Source organism: Hyla sarda, unplaced genomic scaffold, assembly GCF_029499605.1.
Source record: "Hyla sarda isolate aHylSar1 unplaced genomic scaffold, aHylSar1.hap1 scaffold_1369, whole genome shotgun sequence".
Lineage (NCBI taxonomy): Eukaryota > Metazoa > Chordata > Amphibia > Anura > Hylidae > Hyla > Hyla sarda.
In genome coordinates, this window is record NW_026607997.1 from 43,640 (window position 1) to 68,127 (window position 24,488).

Here is a 24,488-nt window from a genome sequence, read left to right on the forward strand (position 1 = left end):
TCGCACAGAAAGTTGCAGGCCAAATATGTGTGACATTTCTGCGACTTTAACTTCTAGAGCATTTTTACAACATTATACATAGGTGCTGAATACATAAAAAGCGACTGTTCAGCGACAGACAAGTCGCATCGGCTGAAAGTAGGCCAGAATGTCAGTCCATGTTGGAGCAGGTTTAGATACAGTCTAAAGTATAGATCTCAAAGTCTGTGCACAGAATTTAGCAAGGGGCCTCGCACCTTCTGATGCATCAGGTAGGTGCACAATAGCATAGCCTAACCCTCTGTACTTTGGTCTATATTGATGCGGGACATAGACAGCCAGCTGATGACCAATCCATTAGTGCAATGGATGGCTGGAAGCATTTGTCTTTGCCTTTGCAATACCACAGAAGCAATGCATGGTCAATGTACAGCAATGACACACCTGTGTGAACAGCCAGGAGACCCCCCCCCCCCCCATGTTATGTTACATAGTTACATAGTTAGTACGGTCGAAAAAAGACATATGTCCATCAAGTTCAACCAGGGAATTAAGGGGTAGGGGTGTGGCGCGATATTGGGGAAGGGATGAGATTTTATATTTCTTCATAAGCATTAATCTTATTTTGTCAATTAGGAACATTCAGCACCCACCCGCTATCAAGGCAGCTGCCTATTATGTCATGCCCTACCTGCACAGGTGTGCTGGCTACTCAAATGATCCAATTAAGGAGGCCATTTAGTCAGCAGCAGCAGAAGTCCTGTGCCTGGATGCTCCAACAGCGGCCAGACACAAGCAGAAGCAGAAGCAGCAGAAGCAGCAGCAGCACCACCTTTTGTTTTTTGGCTGCAGCAGCAGCAAGGCCCACAGGGCTGGCTAGCTGGCTAGCCAGCAAGCAGGTAGCAATGAAAGTAGGAATCTTTCTTTTTAACCCTGTAAGGGGGTGGTGCACTGTACCCGAAGATACTGCCATATCGGGTCAATGCATAGGGCGACGGAAGCAAGCTTCGAAATCGGCCCCCCGTTCTCAAAAATCCATTTAATATATGGTCCCCAGATAGGGGGACGTATCAGATATTAAACTGATAAGAACAGATACTACACTTGATCTTAGCCAAAAGGCCGAGAAGCGATAACCGTGAAAGGGGCGGGCCCAACAAGGTGCCCTTCATGGGCACTATCACTGCTTGCTGTCAGGGAGGCTGCCAAACAATTTTCCATGCACACTCTGGGCTGGGGGGCAGTCAACCACCAGTACACACAGCAGAACCTAAACCCATACCATTATTGCTAAGCAGCAAGACAGGGGGCCCATTGCACTCCCACGGGGCCTTTTTAAATGCAATCCATAACCCGGATTTGCCAGGAACCCTTCTTACTCCTCCTACTTGCATGTGACACTGGGCTTAGGATCTGCATAGGAAACACACACACAAGCACACACCTACCTTTGTTGCCTGCAGATGCCTCCTTGGCTGTCCCCCAAACGGTATCAAACCAACACCCACGGAAGCTGTAAGCATAGAGGACATGCCTGCACCCCATTGGACTTACCTGTGTGGGTTAAACCCGGGTTATTTGACAACCTATGGCGGTGATGGTTCTGCTCAGGCAGAGCAGTGCTGATGCTCCTCATAAAGCTGTCGCTGCTGTGAAGGTTCTAGGTGACATCACAAATCCCTATGGTTACATACACAAAAAAGCTGGGTTGTTGTTGTTTACACTCTGCAAGGCCTGTGGAAGTGAGTGACATCATAGCACTGTAGTTCTGAGGGTTCTAGATGGATGCAACAATCTCCTGTTGCTTCTATGAAGGCCATAATAGACGACATCACCAAACAGCTCCATAGTCACATACACAGCAAAGGAGAGATGTTGTTTACACCTAGTGATGTCAGTGGTATTGAGTGACATCACAGCACAGTGCTAAGGCTCCTGGGCCTGGACACAGCAGCGGCTGCAATATCTCAACGGAGAATACGTTTATATATATGTGTGTGTGTGCGCGTATATTATATATATATATATATATATATATATATATATATATATATTTCTCCGCCGAAATCACTTTTAAACCCCATTTCCACCTTTTTTTCCCTTCTCTTCCTCTTACTTTTTTTTCACGTTTTTTTACGTTTTTCTCCTTTTCGCCTCTTTTCTGGGCGTATTATTCTTCTTTTTCTTCTTTTTTTTTCGTCTAATGCATACCCCATCAGTGCAGCAATGCTTATTCAATACCGCCAGCAGATGGAGACACTGGGGGATAATTTTCTAAGGATTTATACTGATTTTTCCTGTCTGAATTTGTCGCACAGAAAGTTGCAGGCCAAATATGTGTGACATTTCTGCGACTTTAGCTTCTAGAGCATTTTTACAACATTATACATAGGTGCTGAATACATAAAAAGCGACTGTTCAGCGACAGACAAGTCGCATCGGCTGAAAGTAGGCCAGAATGTCAGTCCATGTTGGAGCAGGTTTAGATACAGTCTAAAGTATAGATCTCAAAGGTCTGTGCACAGAATTTAGCAAGGGCCTCGCACCTTCTGATGCATCAGGTAGGTGCACAATAGCATAGCCTAACCCTCTGTACTTTGGTCTATATTGATGCGGGACATAGACAGCCAGCTGATGACCAATCCATTAGTGCAATGGATGGCTGGAAGCATTTGTCTTTGCCTTTGCAATACCACAGAAGCAATGCATGGTCAATGTACAGCAATGACACACCTGTGTGAACAGCCAGGAGACCCCCCCCCCCCCCCCCCAATGTTATGTTACATAGTTACATAGTTAGTACGGTCGAAAAAAAGACATATGTCCATCAAGTTCAACCAGGGAATTAAGGGGTAGGGGTGTGGCGCGATATTGGGGAAGGGATGAGATTTTATATTTTAAGCATTAATCTTATTTTGTCAATTAGGAACATTCAGCACCCACCCGCTATCAAGGCAGCTGCCTATCATGTCATGCCCTACCTGCACAGGTGTGCTGGCTACTCAAATGATCCAATTAAGGAGGCCATTTAGTCAGCAGCAGCAGAAGTCCTGTGCCTGGACGCTCCAACAGCGGCCAGACACAAGCAGAAGCAGAAGCAGCAGAAGCAGCAGCAGCACCACCTTTTGTTTTTTGGCTGCAGCAGCAGCAAGGCCCACAGGGCTGGCTAGCTGGCTAGCCAGCAAGCAGGTAGCAATGAAAGTAGGAATCTTTCTTTTTAACCCTGTAAGGGGGTGGTGCACTGTACCCGAAGATACTGCCATATCGGGTCAATGCATAGGGCGACGGAAGCAAGCTTCGAAATCGGCCCCCGTTCTCAAAAATCCATTTAATATATGGTCCCCAGATAGGGGACGTATCAGATATTAAACTGATAAGAACAGATACTACACTTGATCTTAGCCAAAAGGCCGAGAAGCGATAACCGTGAAAGGGGCGGGCCCAACAAGGTGCCCTTCATGGGCACTATCACTGCTTGCTGTCAGGGAGGCTGCCAGACAATTTTCCATGCACACTCTGGGCTGGGGGGCAGTCAACCACCAGTACACACAGCAGAACCTAAACCCATACCATTATTGCTAAGCAGCAAGACAGGGGCCCATTGCACTCCCACGGGGCCTTTTTAAATGCAATCCATAACCCGGATTTGCCAGGAACCCTTCTTACTCCTCCTACTTGCATGTGACACTGGGCTTAGGATCTGCATAGGAAACACACACACAAGCACACACCTACCTTTGTTGCCTGCAGATGCCTCCTTGGCTGTCCCCAAACGGTATCAAACCAACACCCACGGGAAGCTGTAAGCATAGAGGACATGCCTGCACCCCATTGGACTTACCTGTGTGGGTTAAACCCGGGTTATTTGACAACCTATGGCGGTGATGGTTCTGCTCAGGCAGAGCAGTGCTGATGCTCCTCATAAAGCTGTCGCTGCTGTGAAGGTTCTAGGTGACATCACAAATCCCTATGGTTACATACACAACAAAGCTGGGTTGTTGTTGTTTACACTCTGCAAGGCCTGTGGAAGTGAGTGACATTATAGCACTGTAGTTCTGAGGGTTCTAGATGGATGCAACAATCTCCTGTTGCTTCTATGAAGGCCATAATAGACGACATCACCAAACAGCTCCATAGTCACATACACAGCAAAGGAGAGATGTTGTTTACACCTAGTGATGTCAGTGGTATTGAGTGACATCACAGCACAGTGCTAAGGCTCCTGGGCCTGGACACAGCAGCGGCTGCAATATCTCAACGGAGAATACGTTTATATATATGTGTGTGTGTGCGCGTATATATATATATATATATATATATATATATATATATATATTTCTCCGCCGAAATCACTTTTAAACCCATTTCCACCTTTTTTTCCCTTCTCTTCCTCTTACTTTTTTTTCACGTTTTTTTACGTTTTTCTCCTTTTCGCCTCTTTTCTGGGCGTATTATTCTTCTTTTTCTTCTTTTTTTTCGTCTAATGCATACCCCATCAGTGCAGCAATGCTTATTCAATACCGCCAGCAGATGGAGACACTGGGGGATAATTTTCTAAGGATTTATACTGATTTTTCCTGTCTGAATTTGTCGCACAGAAAGTTGCAGGCCAAATATGTGTGACATTTCATGCGACTTTAGCTTCTAGAGCATTTTTACAACATTATACATAGGTGCTGAATACATAAAAAGCGACTGTTCAGCGACAGACAAGTCGCATCGGCTGAAAGTAGGCCAGAATGTCAGTCCATGTTGGAGCAGGTTTAGATACAGTCTAAAGTATAGATCTCAAAGTCTGTGCACAGAATTTAGCAAGGGCCTCGCACCTTCTGATGCATCAGGTAGGTGCACAATAGCATAGCCTAACCCTCTGTACTTTGGTCTATATTGATGCGGGACATAGACAACCAGCTGATGACCAATCCATTAGTGCAATGGATGGCTGGAAGCATTTGTCTTTGCCTTTGCAATACCACAGAAGCAATGCATGGTCAATGTACAGCAATGACACACCTGTGTGAACAGCCAGGAGACCCCCCCCCCCCCCCCCCATGTTATGTTACATAGTTACATAGTTAGTACGGTCGAAAAAAGACATATGTCCATCAAGTTCAACCAGGGAATTAAGGGGTAGGGGTGTGGCGCGATATTGGGGAAGGGATGAGATTTTATATTTCTTCATAAGCATTAATCTTATTTTGTCAATTAGGAACATTCAGCACCCACCCGCTATCAAGGCAGCTGCCTATCATGTCATGCCCTACCTGCACAGGTGTGCTGGCTACTCAAATGATCCAATTAAGGAGGCCATTTAGTCAGCAGCAGCAGAAGTCCTGTGCCTGGACGCTCCAACAGCGGCCAGACACAAGCAGAAGCAGAAGCAGCAGAAGCAGCAGCAGCACCACCTTTTGTTTTTTGGCTGCAGCAGCAGCAAGGCCCACAGGGCTGGCTAGCTGGCTAGCCAGCAAGCAGGTAGCAATGAAAGTAGGAATCTTTCTTTTTAACCCTGTAAGGGGGTGGTGCACTGTACCCGAAGATACTGCCATATCGGGTCAATGCATAGGGCGACGGAAGCAAGCTTCGAAATCGGCCCCCGTTCTCAAAAATCCATTTAATATATGGTCCCCAGATAGGGGACGTATCAGATATTAAACTGATAAGAACAGATACTACACTTGATCTTAGCCAAAAGGCCGAGAAGCGATAACCGTGAAAGGGGCGGGCCCAACAAGGTGCCCTTCATGGGCACTATCACTGCTTGCTGTCAGGGAGGCTGCCAGACAATTTTCCATGCACACTCTGGGCTGGGGGGCAGTCAACCACCAGTACACACAGCAGAACCTAAACCCATACCATTATTGCTAAGCAGCAAGACAGGGGCCCATTGCACTCCCACGGGGCCTTTTTAAATGCAATCCATAACCCGGATTTGCCAGGAACCCTTCTTACTCCTCCTACTTGCATGTGACACTGGGCTTAGGATCTGCATAGGAAACACACACACAAGCACACACCTACCTTTGTTGCCTGCAGATGCCTCCTTGGCTGTCCCCAAACGGTATCAAACCAACACCCACGGGAAGCTGTAAGCATAGAGGACATGCCTGCACCCCATTGGACTTACCTGTGTGGGTTAAACCCGGGTTATTTGACAACCTATGGCGGTGATGGTTCTGCTCAGGCAGAGCAGTGCTGATGCTCCTCATAAAGCTGTCGCTGCTGTGAAGGTTCTAGGTGACATCACAAATCCCTATGGTTACATACACAACAAAGCTGGGTTGTTGTTGTTTACACTCTGCAAGGCCTGTGGAAGTGAGTGACATCATAGCACTGTAGTTCTGAGGGTTCTAGATGGATGCAACAATCTCCTGTTGCTTCTATGAAGGCCATAATAGACGACATCACCAAACAGCTCCATAGTCACATACACAGCAAAGGAGAGATGTTGTTTACACCTAGTGATGTCAGTGGTATTGAGTGACATCACAGCACAGTGCTAAGGCTCCTGGGCCTGGACACAGCAGCGGCTGCAATATCTCAACGGAGAATACGTTTATATATATGTGTGTGTGTGCGCGTATATATATATATATATATATATATATATATATTTCTCCGCCGAAATCACTTTTAAACCCATTTCCACCTTTTTTTCCCTTCTCTTCCTCTTACTTTTTTTTCACGTTTTTTTACGTTTTTCTCCTTTTCGCCTCTTTTCTGGGCGTATTATTCTTCTTTTTCTTCTTTTTTTTCGTCTAATGCATACCCCATCAGTGCAGCAATGCTTATTCAATACCGCCAGCAGATGGAGACACTGGGGGATAATTTTCTAAGGATTTATACTGATTTTTCCTGTCTGAATTTGTCGCACAGAAAGTTGCAGGCCAAATATGTGTGACATTTCTGCGACTTTAGCTTCTAGAGCATTTTTACAACATTATACATAGGTGCTGAATACATAAAAAGCGACTGTTCAGCGACAGACAAGTCGCATCGGCTGAAAGTAGGCCAGAATGTCAGTCCATGTTGGAGCAGGTTTAGATACAGTCTAAAGTATAGATCTCAAAGTCTGTGCACAGAATTTAGCAAGGGCCTCGCACCTTCTGATGCATCAGGTAGGTGCACAATAGCATAGCCTAACCCTCTGTACTTTGGTCTATATTGATGCGGGACATAGACAGCCAGCTGATGACCAATCCATTAGTGCAATGGATGGCTGGAAGCATTTGTCTTTGCCTTTGCAATACCACAGAAGCAATGCATGGTCAATGTACAGCAATGACACACCTGTGTGAACAGCCAGGAGACCCCCCCCCCCCCCATGTTATGTTACATAGTTACATAGTTAGTACGGTCGAAAAAAGACATATGTCCATCAAGTTCAACCAGGGAATTAAGGGGTAGGGGTGTGGCGCGATATTGGGGAAGGGATGAGATTTTATATTTCTTCATAAGCATTAATCTTATTTTGTCAACTAGGAACATTCAGCACCCACCCGCTATCAAGGCAGCTGCCTATCATGTCATTCCCTACCTGCACAGGTGTGCTGGCTACTCAAATGATCCAATTAAGGAGGCCATTTAGTCAGCAGCAGCAGAAGTCCTGTGCCTGGACGCTCCAACAGTGGCCAGACACAAGCAGAAGCAGAAGCAGCAGAAGCACCACCTTTTGTTTTTTGGCTGCAGCAGCAGCAAGGCCCACAGGGCTGGCTAGCTGGCTAGCCAGCAAGCAGGTAGCAATGAAAGTAGGAATCTTTCTTTTTAACCCTGTAAGGGGGTGGTGCACTGTACCCGAAGATACTGCCATATCGGGTCAATGCATAGGGCGACGGAAGCAAGCTTCGAAATCGGCCCCCGTTCTCAAAAATCCATTTAATATATGGTCCCCAGATAGGGGACGTATCAGATATTAAACTGATAAGAACAGATACTACACTTGATCTTAGCCAAAAGGCCGAGAAGCGATAACCGTGAAAGGGGCGGGCCCAACAAGGTGCCCTTCATGGGCACTATCACTGCTTGCTGTCAGGGAGGCTGCCAGACAATTTTCCATGCACACTCTGGGCTGGGGGGCAGTCAACCACCAGTACACACAGCAGAACCTAAACCCATACCATTATTGCTAAGCAGCAAGACAGGGGCCCATTGCACTCCCACGGGGCCTTTTTAAATGCAATCCATAACCCGGATTTGCCAGGAACCCTTCTTACTCCTCCTACTTGCATGTGACACTGGGCTTAGGATCTGCATAGGAAACACACACACAAGCACACACCTACCTTTGTTGCCTGCAGATGCCTCCTTGGCTGTCCCCAAACGGTATCAAACCAACACCCACGGGAAGCTGTAAGCATAGAGGACATGCCTGCACCCCATTGGACTTACCTGTGTGGGTTAAACCCGGGTTATTTGACAACCTATGGCGGTGATGGTTCTGCTCAGGCAGAGCAGTGCTGATGCTCCTCATAAAGCTGTCGCTGCTGTGAAGGTTCTAGGTGACATCACAAATCCCTATGGTTACATATACAACAAAGCTGGGTTGTTGTTGTTTACACTCTGCAAGGCCTGTGGAAGTGAGTGACATCATAGCACTGTAGTTCTGAGGGTTCTAGATGGATGCAACAATCTCCTGTTGCTTCTATGAAGGCCATAATAGACGACATCACCAAACAGCTCCATAGTCACATAGACAGCAAAGGAGAGATGTTGTTTACACCTAGTGATGTCAGTGGTATTGAGTGACATCACAGCACAGTGCTAAGGCTCCTGGGCCTGGACACAGCAGCGGCTGCAATATCTCAACGGAGAATACGTTTATATATATGTGTGTGTGTGCGCGTATATATATATATATATATATATATATATATATATATATATATATATTTCTCCGCCGAAATCACTTTTAAACCCATTTCCACCTTTTTTTCCCTTCTCTTCCTCTTACTTTTTTTTCACGTTTTTTTACGTTTTTCTCCTTTTCGCCTCTTTTCTGGGCGTATTATTCTTCTTTTTCTTCTTTTTTTTCGTCTAATGCATACCCCATCAGTGCAGCAATGCTTATTCAATACCGCCAGCAGATGGAGACACTGGGGGATAATTTTCTAAGGATTTATACTGATTTTTCCTGTCTGAATTTGTCGCACAGAAAGTTGCAGGCCAAATATGTGTGACATTTCTGCGACTTTAGCTTCTAGAGCATTTTTACAACATTATACATAGGTGCTGAATACATAAAAAGCAACTGTTCAGCGACAGACAAGTCACATCGGCTGAAAGTAGGCCAGAATGTCAGTCCATGTTGGAGCAGGTTTAGATACAGTCTAAAGTATAGATCTCAAAGTCTGTGCACAGAATTTAGCAAGGGCCTCGCACCTTCTGATGCATCAGGTAGGTGCACAATAGCATAGCCTAACCCTCTGTACTTTGGTCTATATTGATGCGGGACATAGACAGCCAGCTGATGACCAATCCATTAGTGCAATGGATGGCTGGAAGCATTTGTCTTTGCCTTTGCAATACCACAGAAGCAATGCATGGTCAATGTACAGCAATGACACACCTGTGTGAACAGCCAGGAGACCCCCCCCCCCCCATGTTATGTTACATAGTTACATAGTTAGTACGGTCGAAAAAAGACATATGTCCATCAAGTTCAACCAGGGAATTAAGGGGTAGGGGTGTGGCGCGATATTGGGGAAGGGATGAGATTTTATATTTCTTCATAAGCATTAATCTTATTTTGTCAATTAGGAACATTCAGCACCCACCCGCTATCAAGGCAGCTGCCTATCATGTCATGCCCTACCTGCACAGGTGTGCTGGCTACTCAAATGATCCAATTAAGGAGGCCATTTAGTCAGCAGCAGCAGAAGTCCTGTGCCTGGACGCTCCAACAGCGGCCAGACACAAGCAGAAGCAGAAGCAGCAGAAGCAGCAGCAGCACCACCTTTTGTTTTTTGGCTGCAGCAGCAGCAAGGCCCACAGGGCTGGCTAGCTGGCTAGCCAGCAAGCAGGTAGCAATGAAAGTAGGAATCTTTCTTTTTAACCCTGTAAGGGGGTGGTGCACTGTACCCGAAGATACTGCCATATCGGGTCAATGCATAGGGCGACGGAAGCAAGCTTCGAAATCGGCCCCCGTTCTCAAAAATCCATTTAATATATGGTCCCCAGATAGGGGACGTATCAGATATTAAACTGATAAGAACAGATACTACACTTGATCTTAGCCAAAAGGCCGAGAAGCGATAACCGTGAAAGGGGCGGGCCCAACAAGGTGCCCTTCATGGGCACTATCACTGCTTGCTGTCAGGGAGGCTGCCAGACAATTTTCCATGCACACTCTGGGCTGGGGGGCAGTCAACCACCAGTACACACAGCAGAACCTAAACCCATACCATTATTGCTAAGCAGCAAGACAGGGGCCCATTGCACTCCCATGGGGCCTTTTTAAATGCAATCCATAACCCGGATTTGCCAGGAACCCTTCTTACTCCTCCTACTTGCATGTGACACTGGGCTTAGGATCTGCATAGGAAACACACACACAAGCACACACCTACCTTTGTTGCCTGCAGATGCCTCCTTGGCTGTCCCCAAACGGTATCAAACCAACACCCACGGGAAGCTGTAAGCATAGAGGACATGCCTGCACCCCATTGGACTTACCTGTGTGGGTTAAACCCGGGTTATTTGACAACCTATGGCGGTGATGGTTCTGCTCAGGCAGAGCAGTGCTGATGCTCCTCATAAAGCTGTCGCTGCTGTGAAGGTTCTAGGTGACATCACAAATCCCTATGGTTACATACACAACAAAGCTGGGTTGTTGTTGTTTACACTCTGCAAGGCCTGTGGAAGTGAGTGACATCATAGCACTGTAGTTCTGAGGGTTCTAGATGGATGCAACAATCTCCTGTTGCTTCTATGAAGGCCATAATAGACGACATCACCAAACAGCTCCATAGTCACATACACAGCAAAGGAGAGATGTTGTTTACACCTAGTGATGTCAGTGGTATTGAGTGACATCACAGCACAGTGCTAAGGCTCCTGGGCCTGGACACAGCAGCGGCTGCAATATCTCAACGGAGAATACGTTTATATATATGTGTGTGTGTGCGCGTATATATATATATATATATATATATATATATATATATATTTCTCCGCCGAAATCACTTTTAAACCCATTTCCACCTTTTTTTCCCTTCTCTTCCTCTTACTTTTTTTTCACGTTTTTTTACGTTTTTCTCCTTTTCGCCTCTTTTCTGGGCGTATTATTCTTCTTTTTCTTCTTTTTTTTCGTCTAATGCATACCCCATCAGTGCAGCAATGCTTATTCAATACCGCCAGCAGATGGAGACACTGGGGGATAATTTTCTAAGGATTTATACTGATTTTTCCTGTCTGAATTTGTCGCACAGAAAGTTGCAGGCCAAATATGTGTGACATTTCTGCGACTTTAGCTTCTAGAGCATTTTTACAACATTATACATAGGTGCTGAATACATAAAAAGCAACTGTTCAGCGACAGACAAGTCACATCGGCTGAAAGTAGGCCAGAATGTCAGTCCATGTTGGAGCAGGTTTAGATACAGTCTAAAGTATAGATCTCAAAGTCTGTGCACAGAATTTAGCAAGGGCCTCGCACCTTCTGATGCATCAGGTAGGTGCACAATAGCATAGCCTAACCCTCTGTACTTTGGTCTATATTGATGCGGGACATAGACAGCCAGCTGATGACCAATCCATTAGTGCAATGGATGGCTGGAAGCATTTGTCTTTGCCTTTGCAATACCACAGAAGCAATGCATGGTCAATGTACAGCAATGACACACCTGTGTGAACAGCCAGGAGACCCCCCCCCCCCCCATGTTATGTTACATAGTTACATAGTTAGTACGGTCGAAAAAAGACATATGTCCATCAAGTTCAACCAGGGAATTAAGGGGTAGGGGTGTGGCGCGATATTGGGGAAGGGATGAGATTTTATATTTCTTCATAAGCATTAATCTTATTTTGTCAATTAGGAACATTCAGCACCCACCCGCTATCAAGGCAGCTGCCTATCATGTCATGCCCTACCTGCACAGGTGTGCTGGCTACTCAAATGATCCAATTAAGGAGGCCATTTAGTCAGCAGCAGCAGAAGTCCTGTGCCTGGACGCTCCAACAGCGGCCAGACACAAGCAGAAGCAGAAGCAGCAGAAGCAGCAGCAGCACCACCTTTTGTTTTTTGGCTGCAGCAGCAGCAAGGCCCACAGGGCTGGCTAGCTGGCTAGCCAGCAAGCAGGTAGCAATGAAAGTAGGAATCTTTCTTTTTAACCCTGTAAGGGGGTGGTGCACTGTACCCGAAGATACTGCCATATCGGGTCAATGCATAGGGCGACGGAAGCAAGCTTCGAAATCGGCCCCCGTTCTCAAAAATCCATTTAATATATGGTCCCCAGATAGGGGACGTATCAGATATTAAACTGATAAGAACAGATACTACACTTGATCTTAGCCAAAAGGCCGAGAAGCGATAACCGTGAAAGGGGCGGGCCCAACAAGGTGCCCTTCATGGGCACTATCACTGCTTGCTGTCAGGGAGGCTGCCAGACAATTTTCCATGCACACTCTGGGCTGGGGGGCAGTCAACCACCAGTACACACAGCAGAACCTAAACCCATACCATTATTGCTAAGCAGCAAGACAGGGGCCCATTGCACTCCCACGGGGCCTTTTTAAATGCAATCCATAACCCGGATTTGCCAGGAACCCTTCTTACTCCTCCTACTTGCATGTGACACTGGGCTTAGGATCTGCATAGGAAACACACACACAAGCACACACCTACCTTTGTTGCCTGCAGATGCCTCCTTGGCTGTCCCCAAACGGTATCAAACCAACACCCACGGGAAGCTGTAAGCATAGAGGACATGCCTGCACCCCATTGGACTTACCTGTGTGGGTTAAACCCGGGTTATTTGACAACCTATGGCGGTGATGGTTCTGCTCAGGCAGAGCAGTGCTGATGCTCCTCATAAAGCTGTCGCTGCTGTGAAGGTTCTAGGTGACATCACAAATCCCTATGGTTACATACACAACAAAGCTGGGTTGTTGTTGTTTACACTCTGCAAGGCCTGTGGAAGTGAGTGACATCATAGCACTGTAGTTCTGAGGGTTCTAGATGGATGCAACAATCTCCTGTTGCTTCTATGAAGGCCATAATAGACGACATCACCAAACAGCTCCATAGTCACATACACAGCAAAGGAGAGATGTTGTTTACACCTAGTGATGTCAGTGGTATTGAGTGACATCACAGCACAGTGCTAAGGCTCCTGGGCCTGGACACAGCAGCGGCTGCAATATCTCAACGGAGAATACGTTTATATATATGTGTGTGTGTGCGCGTATATATATATATATATATATATATATATATATATATATTTCTCCGCCGAAATCACTTTTAAACCCATTTCCACCTTTTTTTCCCTTCTCTTCCTCTTACTTTTTTTTCACGTTTTTTTACGTTTTTCTCCTTTTCGCCTCTTTTCTGGGCGTATTATTCTTCTTTTTCTTCTTTTTTTTCGTCTAATGCATACCCCATCAGTGCAGCAATGCTAATTCAATACCGCCAGCAGATGGAGACACTGGGGGATAATTTTCTAAGGATTTATACAGATTTTTCCTGTCTGAATTTGTCGCACAGAAAGTTGCAGGCCAAATATGTGTGACATTTCTGCGACTTTAGCTTCTAGAGCATTTTTACAACATTATACATAGGTGCTGAATACATAAAAAGCGACTGTTCAGCGACAGACAAGTCGCATCGGCTGAAAGTAGGCCAGAATGTCAGTCCATGTTGGAGCAGGTTTAGATACAGTCTAAAGTATAGATCTCAAAGTCTGTGCACAGAATTTAGCAAGGGCCTCGCACCTTCTGATGCATCAGGTAGGTGCACAATAGCATAGCCTAACCCTCTGTACTTTGGTCTATATTGATGCGGGACATAGACAGCCAGCTGATGACCAATCCATTAGTGCAATGGATGGCTGGAAGCATTTGTCTTTGCCTTTGCAATACCACAGAAGCAATGCATGGTCAATGTACAGCAATGACACACCTGTGTGAACAGCCAGGAGACCCCCCCCCCCCCATGTTATGTTACATAGTTACATAGTTAGTACGGTCGAAAAAAGACATATGTCCATCAAGTTCAACCAGGGAATTAAGGGGTAGGGGTGTGGCGCGATATTGGGGAAGGGATGAGATTTTATATTTCTTCATAAGCATTAATCTTATTTTGTCAATTAGGAACATTCAGCACCCACCCGCTATCAAGGCAGCTGCCTATCATGTCATGCCCTACCTGCACAGGTGTGCTGGCTACTCAAATGATCCAATTAAGGAGGCCATTTAGTCAGCAGCAGCAGAAGTCCTGTGCCTGGACGCTCCAACAGTGGCCAGACACAAGCAGAAGCAGAAGCAGCAGAAGCACCACCTTTTGTTTTTTGGCTGCAGCAGCAGCAAGGCCCACAGGGCTGGCTAGCTGGCTAGCCAGCAAGCAGGTAGCAATGAAAGTAGGAATCTTTCTTTTTAACCCTGTAAGGGGGTGGTGCACTGTACCCGAAGATACTGCCATATCGGGTCAATGCATAGGGCGACGGAAGCAAGCTTCGAAATCGGCCCCCGTTCTCAAAAATCCATTTAATATATGGTCCCCAGATAGGGGACGTATCAGATATTAAACTGATAAGAACAGATACTACACTTGATCTTAGCCAAAAGGCCGAGAAGCGATAACCGTGAAAGGGGCGGGCCCAACAAGGTGCCCTTCATGGGCACTATCACTGCTTGCTGTCAGGGAGGCTGCCAGACAATTTTCCATGCACACTCTGGGCTGGGGGGCAGTCAACCACCAGTACACACAGCAGAACCTAAACCCATACCATTATTGCTAAGCAGCAAGACAGGGGCCCATTGCACTCCCACGGGGCCTTTTTAAATGCAATCCATAACCCGGATTTGCCAGGAACCCTTCTTACTCCTCCTACTTGCATGTGACACTGGGCTTAGGATCTGCATAGGAAACACACACACAAGCACACACCTACCTTTGTTGCCTGCAGATGCCTCCTTGGCTGTCCCCAAACGGTATCAAACCAACACCCACGGGAAGCTGTAAGCATAGAGGACATGCCTGCACCCCATTGGACTTACCTGTGTGGGTTAAACCCGGGTTATTTGACAACCTATGGCGGTGATGGTTCTGCTCAGGCAGAGCAGTGCTGATGCTCCTCATAAAGCTGTCGCTGCTGTGAAGGTTCTAGGTGACATCACAAATCCCTATGGTTACATACACAACAAAGCTGGGTTGTTGTTGTTTACACTCTGCAAGGCCTGTGGAAGTGAGTGACATCATAGCACTGTAGTTCTGAGGGTTCTAGATGGATGCAACAATCTCCTGTTGCTTCTATGAAGGCCATAATAGACGACATCACCAAACAGCTCCATAGTCACATACACAGCAAAGGAGAGATGTTGTTTACACCTAGTGATGTCAGTGGTATTGAGTGACATCACAGCACAGTGCTAAGGCTCCTGGGCCTGGACACAGCAGCGGCTGCAATATCTCAACGGAGAATACGTTTATATATATGTGTGTGTGTGCGCGTATATATATATATATATATATATATATATATATATATATATATATATTTCTCCGCCGAAATCACTTTTAAACCCATTTCCACCTTTTTTTCCCTTCTCTTCCTCTTACTTTTTTTTCACGTTTTTTTACGTTTTTCTCCTTTTCGCCTCTTTTCTGGGCGTATTATTCTTCTTTTTCTTCTTTTTTTTCGTCTAATGCATACCCCATCAGTGCAGCAATGCTTATTCAATACCGCCAGCAGATGGAGACACTGGGGGATAATTTTCTAAGGATTTATACTGATTTTTCCTGTCTGAATTTGTCGCACAGAAAGTTGCAGGCCAAATATGTGTGACATTTCTGCGACTTTAGCTTCTAGAGCATTTTTACAACATTATACATAGGTGCTGAATACATAAAAAGCAACTGTTCAGCGACAGACAAGTCACATCGGCTGAAAGTAGGCCAGAATGTCAGTCCATGTTGGAGCAGGTTTAGATACAGTCTAAAGTATAGATCTCAAAGTCTGTGCACAGAATTTAGCAAGGGCCTCGCACCTTCTGATGCATCAGGTAGGTGCACAATAGCATAGCCTAACCCTCTGTACTTTGGTCTATATTGATGCGGGACATAGACAGCCAGCTGATGACCAATCCATTAGTGCAATGGATGGCTGGAAGCATTTGTCTTTGCCTTTGCAATACCACAGAAGCAATGCATGGTCAATGTACAGCAATGACACACCTGTGTGAACAGCCAGGAGACCCCCCCCCCCCCATGTTATGTTACATAGTTACATAGTTAGTACGGTCGAAAAAAGACATATGTCCATCAAGTTCAACCAGGGAATTAAGGGGTAGGGGTGTGGCGCGATATTGGGGAAGGGATGAGATTTTATATTTCTTCATAAGCATTAATCTTATTTTGTCAATTAGGAACATTCAGCACCCACCCGCTATCAAGGCAGCTGCCTATCATGTCATGCCCTACCTGCACAGGTGTGCTGGCTACTCAAATGATCCAATTAAGGAGGCCATTTAGTCAGCAGCAGCAGAAGTCCTGTGCCTGGACGCTCCAACAGCGGCCAGACACAAGCAGAAGCAGAAGCAGCAGAAGCAGCAGCAGCACCACCTTTTGTTTTTTGGCTGCAGCAGCAGCAAGGCCCACAGGGCTGGCTAGCTGGCTAGCCAGCAAGCAGGTAGCAATGAAAGTAGGAATCTTTCTTTTTAACCCTGTAAGGGGGTGGTGCACTGTACCCGAAGATACTGCCATATCGGGTCAATGCATAGGGCGACGGAAGCAAGCTTCGAAATCGGCCCCCGTTCTCAAAAATCCATTTAATATATGGTCCCCAGATAGGGGACGTATCAGATATTAAACTGATAAGAACAGATTTTTTTTTTTTTTTTTTTTTTTTTTTTTCTTTTTTTTTTCCTCAGTTACAGACTATTGTTCAAGCGATCATCAGGTCACCTACCAAAACTCATCACTTCTAAACAAAGTCTGACAAAACCATCATGCGGAAAAATATCTCAATAAGAAAACTATAAGAGAAGCACAAATTCAAAACCTTGATCAGGATACTTACAACTTTCTCCATTCCTTGTATCTCCAAATCTTTTCAGCCTCTTCCTCTCCCATTCTCTTCTTGTCAAGTAGAAAAATAATAAACAACCTTCCAAAAAAAAGTCTCTTCAACTCCCTTGGAGAAATACACACATTTTTAAAAACAAGCAGGTTTCTAGAATCCCATAAAACTTCTTTAAAAACAGAAAATACAATCCAGCTTTCACGTGTGTCCTCTCTCCTGCTAAAATCCTGACCAATAAAAATCTTCTCAAAATTAAAATCAACATATCCCGTGATTGCAGAAAAAAACCTCTGTAGAAGCATAAAAAAATCTCTTGCATAAAAACAGTTCCAAAATAAGTGCACTGTATCCTCCCTGCCTCCACAACCCTCTCTTGGACATTTCTCACTCACTCTTATTCCTCGTCCATTCAAGAAAGCTCTGGTTGGGAGGCAGCCATGAAAAGTCATCCAGTTTACATCTCTCTGTCTATTCGATAATCCTCTAACAATAAAAAGATTCCAGATCTTCACAGACTGAGCAGTAGTGCAGAATGGTACTTCATATAATCTCTCATTTTTTCTTATTTCATTTTCAATTTTCTTTTTCTCAGGTTTTCCCAGGGAACTCAAACCAAATTGATCACTGAAAGACCTGAAAACCACATAGAAGGTAGGTATAACTTGCGCTATTGGTCTCCTCAGATCCTTCTCACACCAGCCCCATTTGGAAAACAACCATCCTGCCAAATACCTGCTCATGTCTGCCACCCAATTATTGCACTGAGACACTTTATAAATTAAAAGAAAGTAATGAGTCTTTAAAAACAGATTAATATCCGGGAAATTATATCCGCCTTTCTTCACGCTCTTCATCACTTCCTCCCTCTTCATCTTTTCCATCTTTGAACCCCAGAAAAAAATAAACAACTTCCTTGTCATCCTTCTGGTCCATAATTTGCCGGGTGGGAAAACCATTGCAGTATATAATAGTAGTGGCAAAATTACTGCCTTTAAAATCAGAACTTTACCTTTAAGGGACAAGTTTCTCAATTTCCAAAAAGATAATTTCTTCTCTATCTTCTCCTCCAACTTCTCATAACTTTTCCCTCCTTTTAGATTTTTTTCAAAAACAACCCCTAACACTTCAATATCTTCCTTCTCATCCACGCCATCCACCACCACTTTTCCTTGCTTTCCAAAATTACTCAATTGGCACTTCCCCCAATTGAATTTCATACCAGCAATACAACAAAAAATCTTTACATGCAAATTCACTCTGTTAAGATCAGCTTGGGAAGTGCAAGTAAAAACCACATCATCCATGTAACTTAAAACCTTCAAATTCCTTCCATTACTTCCCGGGATAAAAACACCACTCACACATTTGTCCTTCTGTACATTTTTGAGCAAGGCCTCAATGACACAAATGAATAAAATTGGGGAGAGTGGGCATCCCTGTTGTACTCCTGATAAAATATTAAAACCCGGCCCCACATGTCCATTGACTAAAATCTGACTTGTTGCCCCATAATAAAAACTTTTAATCACACACAGTAGCTTCTCAGGAATACCCATATGCTTTAAAACCATAAACATAAAATCATGAGCAACTCTGTCATAAGCTTTTTCAAAATCAATGGATTCCACAAAAAGTGCATTCTTATTAAAATTACTATAATAAATAGAGTCTCTTAAAACTAATAAATTATCAGTTATTCTCCTATTTGGCACTGCACAAACTTGGTATTCTCCAACAAGGTGCTCAACTATGTCACTCATCCTGTTCGCCACAATCTTTGCAATGATCTTATAATCTGTATTCAATAATGTGATCGGCCTCCAGTTTTTCAAATCTCTTTCATCACCTTTCTTATGTATCAAGGTAATAACTCCTTTCTTCATAGACTCCGCTAAAATACCTGAGTTAAAAACATATTGCACCACCCGTGTAAAATCTTGCTTTAAAATATGCCAAAAAACTGAATAAAACTCAAAGGGGAGGCCATCACAGCCCGGTGTCTTCCCTTTCGCTGTCATGTCCAGAGCCTGCTTGATCTCCCCTTCACAAACTTCCTCAATTAAAAATGCACTTTTTCCTTCAGGGACATTATTCTCTAAAATATTACAATAATCATTCATCTCCGTCTCACTGGCTCTGCTCTTATTACTAAAAAGTGTTTCATAAAATCTGCCAATCTCCTTCACCATCTCATCACCAACAACTTCCCCTGTAGGAGTTAAAACAGACTTAAAAACACCCCTAGCATTAAAACATTTTTTAAAGAAATATCTTGTACATTGTTCATTTTCCTCCAAATGTTGAACTTTGGATTTAAAAACAATATTTCTACCTCTTTCCAACAACCTGTTCTTCATCTCAATTTTCACCTTCTCAATTTCCTCCTCCACCTCCACACCAACATGTTTAAACTTAAAGAGAGTTTCTAAACGTGAGATAAGCCTTTCATAACCCCTCCTCTTTTCTTGTGCCCTCCTTATGCAAATGAACTTAAAATACTTAGCAAACTCACTTTTTGCCCAATCCCACCAAGCTAAAACATTACTAAAAACAGATTGTTTAGAAGTACAAGATAAAAAAAAATCTTTAAAACCGGCCATTACTTCTTCATCTTCTAATAGACTTACATTTAATTTCCAGAGCCCTCTACCAAAATGAAAGGACTCTGCAATACTTATTTCTGCCGACACCATCTTGTGATCTGAGAAAGTTGACATCATTTGATTGCACCGGACCACCTTAATCCCCTCAGAGACAAGAATGTAATCAATCCGGGATTTACAGCGGCCACTATCTGATATATAGGTGTATCTTTCATCAGTGCTAACCATCAGTCCCACATCAGAATAATGTAAGTCTTGAATAATTTGGTTTAAAACATTTGAAGTAATATCAGTTCTAACCTTAGCAGAGCTCTCACGATCATTGACGGATCTAATGCAGTTAAAATCACCAACAATAATAGTACCATCACGACCAGGAATAAAAAGTTTAAGAGACTCTAAAAATAACACACGTGCCTGTTTTTCTGCTGGCGCATATACATTAAAAACTCTCATTCTCTGGCCTAAAAACTCAAAATTTAAAACCATACAACGACCTGGTACTAAAACTTGGCAATTTAAAACTTTAATGTCCCTGTTACACAATAAAATCCCCACACCTTCATTTTTATTCTCTGTGCATGTAGACCAAAAAGACTGCCCTCTCTTCCATTCATCTACATAAGGTGCAGACTTAATTGCACACTCCTGTAAACAAAATATATCTCCCTTCACATTCTCCAAAAAATCAAAAACTGCTGCTCTTCTGATGGTTGTTCCTATACTCCGAACATTAAGAGTAGCCACAACCAATGCCATTAAAAAGGAAAGAAGGCAATCCATTTTCTTAACATCCATTTTAACTAGAAGTTAGTATTCTGACCTTCAACCTTCCTTAGCAGCATCCCATAGCAATCAGGCGACCCCACTTGAGAGTCCCTGTCCATCATTTTCTCACCTCCATACACAGGATCCGTCTGATCCCCTGACCAACTCCCTTTCTTACACCTTTTACTTTTACCTTGAAAGCCTCCATTTGCATCTTCATCTTCATCTTCCCCCTCCTCCTCCTCCTCTTCAGATGTTACATTCTCCTCCCCACTAATCACCCTCTGCCCAGGTGTTAGGGATCTCTCACTCTCATTCTCCTGAAACTCCATCCCCTCCTCCTCCCCCACCACTGGGTTTGGGCATTCAAAATCCTCAATTGTTTCTTCACATGGGGGAACCTCCCTACACACAGTCTCCACACTCTCCACCACTTTCTCTTTTTTCCCTTTACGTGCTTTCTTCTTACTGACCTCAGTAAACTCTTCACCAACACCAGTCTCCTCACAATGCACACCAGTGGAGTCACCCTCCTCCCCTTTTCCAGATTTTTCCTGAGTATTCATGTGCTGCACTGTCACACCTGCTGCACTCCCTTTTACAGAGTTCTCGTCAATCACCTGAGTCACCTCAGCATTCACACCAAAAACACGTGGAAATGGCCTTTCTCCTCTTTCCTCTCTTCTATTTCCAGCCGCGTCAGCATAGCTCATTTTCTTTCTATACCATAAGCTGCATCCTCTAGCCAAATGCTCCTCACTACCACAGATATCACACGTTTTCTTCTCAGTACATTCACCCGAGTTGTGACCTGATTTCCCACAATTCCTGCAGCATACTCCTTGCTCAGGGCAAGACTCCTGTACATGTCCATAAGCGTGACAACGTCTACAGTACTGCAACTGTCCTTCATAAAAACAAAAACCTCTTTCTCCTCCAATAGAAAATACCTGTGGTATACTCTTCCTTCCCTCTTCCATTCCTTCGTCCTTTTTAAATTTTACAACAAATTTCCTTTTACAATTAAAGTACCCATGTCTGTTCTTGAGTCTTCCAAGAAATTTAACTTCATCACAATATCGGTACAAAAAATTGGTCACCATCTCATCCGAAACCTTCGGGTTGTACATATGGACTATAACAACCTTAGACATATTCATGAATAATGGCTCCACTTTCACCTTACTCATTATAGCTGGCTCATTCCTCCTCTTCATCACTTCTAAGTCCATGTAGACCCTCTGGCAAACCTCAGAATCATAAAAGGTTATATCGTAAATCCCTTGCCTAGGGAAGTCTTGCATAGCGATTACATGCCATACCTGAAGGTACTGGAGCTTGCGAAGAATCTCCAGCACAACTTGATCCAATCCAATCGTCCCCCGGTGTTCGCCAGGAACGTAAATCCGCACCGTATCCTCGAGTCCTCGAGTCCTCTCTCCGCTCATTTTTGCAGGTTAAGATACCCACTATCGCAACCCAGTAACAATCCAGGGCCCCCCGCAAAAGAGGGCCCCGATCACCACCCCTTCCGACTCCTACCCTGCCCGGTAAACCGCACAGGATCAAAGCCAAAAGGCCGAGAAGCGATAACCGTGAAAGGGGCGGGCCCAACAAGGTGCCCTTCATGGGCACTATCACTGCTTGCTGTCAGGGAGGCTGCCAGACAATTTTCCATGCACACTCTGGGCTGGGGGGCAGTCAACCACCAGTACACACAGCAGAACCTAAACCCATACCATTATTGCTAAGCAGCAAGACAGGGGCCCATTGCACTCCCACGGGGCCTTTTTAAATGCAATCCATAACCCGGATTTGCCAGGAACCCTTCTTACTCCTCCTACTTGCATGTGACACTGGGCTTAGGATCTGCATAGGAAACACACACACAAGCACACACCTACCTTTGTTGCCTGCAGATGCCTCCTTGGCTGTCCCCAAACGGTATCAAACCAACACCCACGGGAAGCTGTAAGCATAGAGGACATGCCTGCACCCCATTGGACTTACCTGTGTGGGTTAAACCCGGGTTATTTGACAACCTATGGCGGTGATGGTTCTGCTCAGGCAGAGCAGTGCTGATGCTCCTCATAAAGCTGTCGCTGCTGTGAAGGTTCTAGGTGACATCACAAATCCCTATGGTTACATACACAACAAAGCTGGGTTGTTGTTGTTTACACTCTGCAAGGCCTGTGGAAGTGAGTGACATCATAGCACTGTAGTTCTGAGGGTTCTAGATGGATGCAACAATCTCCTGTTGCTTCTATGAAGGCCATAATAGACGACATCACCAAACAGCTCCATAGTCACATACACAGCAAAGGAGAGATGTTGTTTACACCTAGTGATGTCAGTGGTATTGAGTGACATCACAGCACAGTGCTAAGGCTCCTGGGCCTGGACACAGCAGCGGCTGCAATATCTCAACGGAGAATACGTTTATATATATGTGTGTGTGTGCGCGTATATATATATATATATATATATATACATATATATATATATATATATATTTCTCCGCCGAAATCACTTTTAAACCCATTTCCACCTTTTTTTCCCTTCTCTTCCTCTTACTTTTTTTTTCACGTTTTTTTACGTTTTTCTCCTTTTCGCCTCTTTTCTGGGCGTATTATTCTTCTTTTTCTTCTTTTTTTTCGTCTAATGCATACCCCATCAGTGCAGCAATGCTTATTCAATACCGCCAGCAGATGGAGACACTGGGGGATAATTTTCTAAGGATTTATACTGATTTTTCCTGTCTGAATTTGTCGCACAGAAAGTTGCAGGCCAAATATGTGTGACATTTCTGCGACTTTAGCTTCTAGAGCATTTTTACAACATTATACATAGGTGCTGAATACATAAAAAGCGACTGTTCAGCGACAGACAAGTCGCATCGGCTGAAAGTAGGCCAGAATGTCAGTCCATGTTGGAGCAGGTTTAGATACAGTCTAAAGTATAGATCTCAAAGTCTGTGCACAGAATTTAGCAAGGGCCTCGCACCTTCTGATGCATCAGGTAGGTGCACAATAGCATAGCCTAACCCTCTGTACTTTGGTCTATATTGATGCGGGACATAGACAACCAGCTGATGACCAATCCATTAGTGCAATGGATGGCTGGAAGCATTTGTCTTTGCCCTTGCAATACCACAGAAGCAATGCATGGTCAATGTACAGCAATGACACACCTGTGTGAACAGCCAGGAGACCCCCCCCCCCCCCCCATGTTATGTTACATAGTTACATAGTTAGTACGGTCGAAAAAAAGACATATGTCCATCAAGTTCAACCAGGGAATTAAGGGGTAGGGGTGTGGCGCGATATTGGGGAAGGGATGAGATTTTATATTTCTTCATAAGCATTAATCTTATTTTGTCAATTAGGAACATTCAGCACCCACCCGCTATCAAGGCAGCTGCCTATCATGTCATGCCCTACCTGCACAGGTGTGCTGGCTACTCAAATGATCCAATTAAGGAGGCCATTTAGTCAGCAGCAGCAGAAGTCCTGTGCCTGGACGCTCCAACAGCGGCCAGACACAAGCAGAAGCAGAAGCAGCAGAAGCAGCAGCAGCACCACCTTTTGTTTTTTGGCTGCAGCAGCAGCAAGGCCCACAGGGCTGGCTAGCTGGCTAGCCAGCAAGCAGGTAGCAATGAAAGTAGGAATCTTTCTTTTTAACCCTGTAAGGGGGTGGTGCACTGTACCCGAAGATACTGCCATATCGGGTCAATGCATAGGGCGACGGAAGCAAGCTTCGAAATCGGCCCCCGTTCTCAAAAATCCATTTAATATATGGTCCCCAGATAGGGGACGTATCAGATATTAAACTGATAAGAACAGATTTTTTTTTTTAGTTAACCCTCAGAACTCCATCAGAGCTCTAAGATCTTATTTGAGCTTGA

The 24,488-nt window shown here is 44.6% G+C and overlaps 8 non-coding genes and 1 pseudogene across 8 annotated transcripts; all 9 read right to left on the reverse strand.

Annotated features, from left to right (window-relative positions):
* Positions 1–920: 920 nt before the first annotated feature.
* On the reverse strand, positions 921–1,113 carry LOC130306372 (U2 spliceosomal RNA). Its single transcript, XR_008855737.1, has one exon. It is a non-coding gene; the product is annotated as a U2 spliceosomal RNA (small nuclear RNA).
* Positions 1,114–3,210: 2,097 nt separating this feature from the next.
* On the reverse strand, positions 3,211–3,401 carry LOC130306359 (U2 spliceosomal RNA). The gene has a single exon (XR_008855724.1). It is a non-coding gene; the product is annotated as a U2 spliceosomal RNA (small nuclear RNA).
* A 2,092-nt stretch (positions 3,402–5,493) lies between these two features.
* On the reverse strand, positions 5,494–5,684 carry LOC130306360 (U2 spliceosomal RNA). The gene has a single exon (XR_008855725.1). It is a non-coding gene; the product is annotated as a U2 spliceosomal RNA (small nuclear RNA).
* Positions 5,685–7,754: 2,070 nt separating this feature from the next.
* Positions 7,755–7,945, reverse strand: LOC130306361 (U2 spliceosomal RNA). The gene has a single exon (XR_008855726.1). It is a non-coding gene; the product is annotated as a U2 spliceosomal RNA (small nuclear RNA).
* A 2,092-nt stretch (positions 7,946–10,037) lies between these two features.
* On the reverse strand, positions 10,038–10,228 carry LOC130306363 (U2 spliceosomal RNA). The gene has a single exon (XR_008855728.1). It is a non-coding gene; the product is annotated as a U2 spliceosomal RNA (small nuclear RNA).
* Positions 10,229–12,313: 2,085 nt separating this feature from the next.
* On the reverse strand, positions 12,314–12,504 carry LOC130306364 (U2 spliceosomal RNA). Its single transcript, XR_008855729.1, has one exon. It is a non-coding gene; the product is annotated as a U2 spliceosomal RNA (small nuclear RNA).
* A 2,075-nt stretch (positions 12,505–14,579) lies between these two features.
* LOC130306365 (U2 spliceosomal RNA) lies at positions 14,580–14,770 on the reverse strand. The gene has a single exon (XR_008855730.1). It is a non-coding gene; the product is annotated as a U2 spliceosomal RNA (small nuclear RNA).
* A 2,092-nt stretch (positions 14,771–16,862) lies between these two features.
* Positions 16,863–17,084, reverse strand: LOC130306378 (U2 spliceosomal RNA; annotated as a pseudogene).
* A 7,190-nt stretch (positions 17,085–24,274) lies between these two features.
* Positions 24,275–24,459, reverse strand: LOC130306380 (U2 spliceosomal RNA). Its single transcript, XR_008855742.1, has one exon. It is a non-coding gene; the product is annotated as a U2 spliceosomal RNA (small nuclear RNA).
* Between the last annotated feature and the right edge of the window lie 29 nt (positions 24,460–24,488).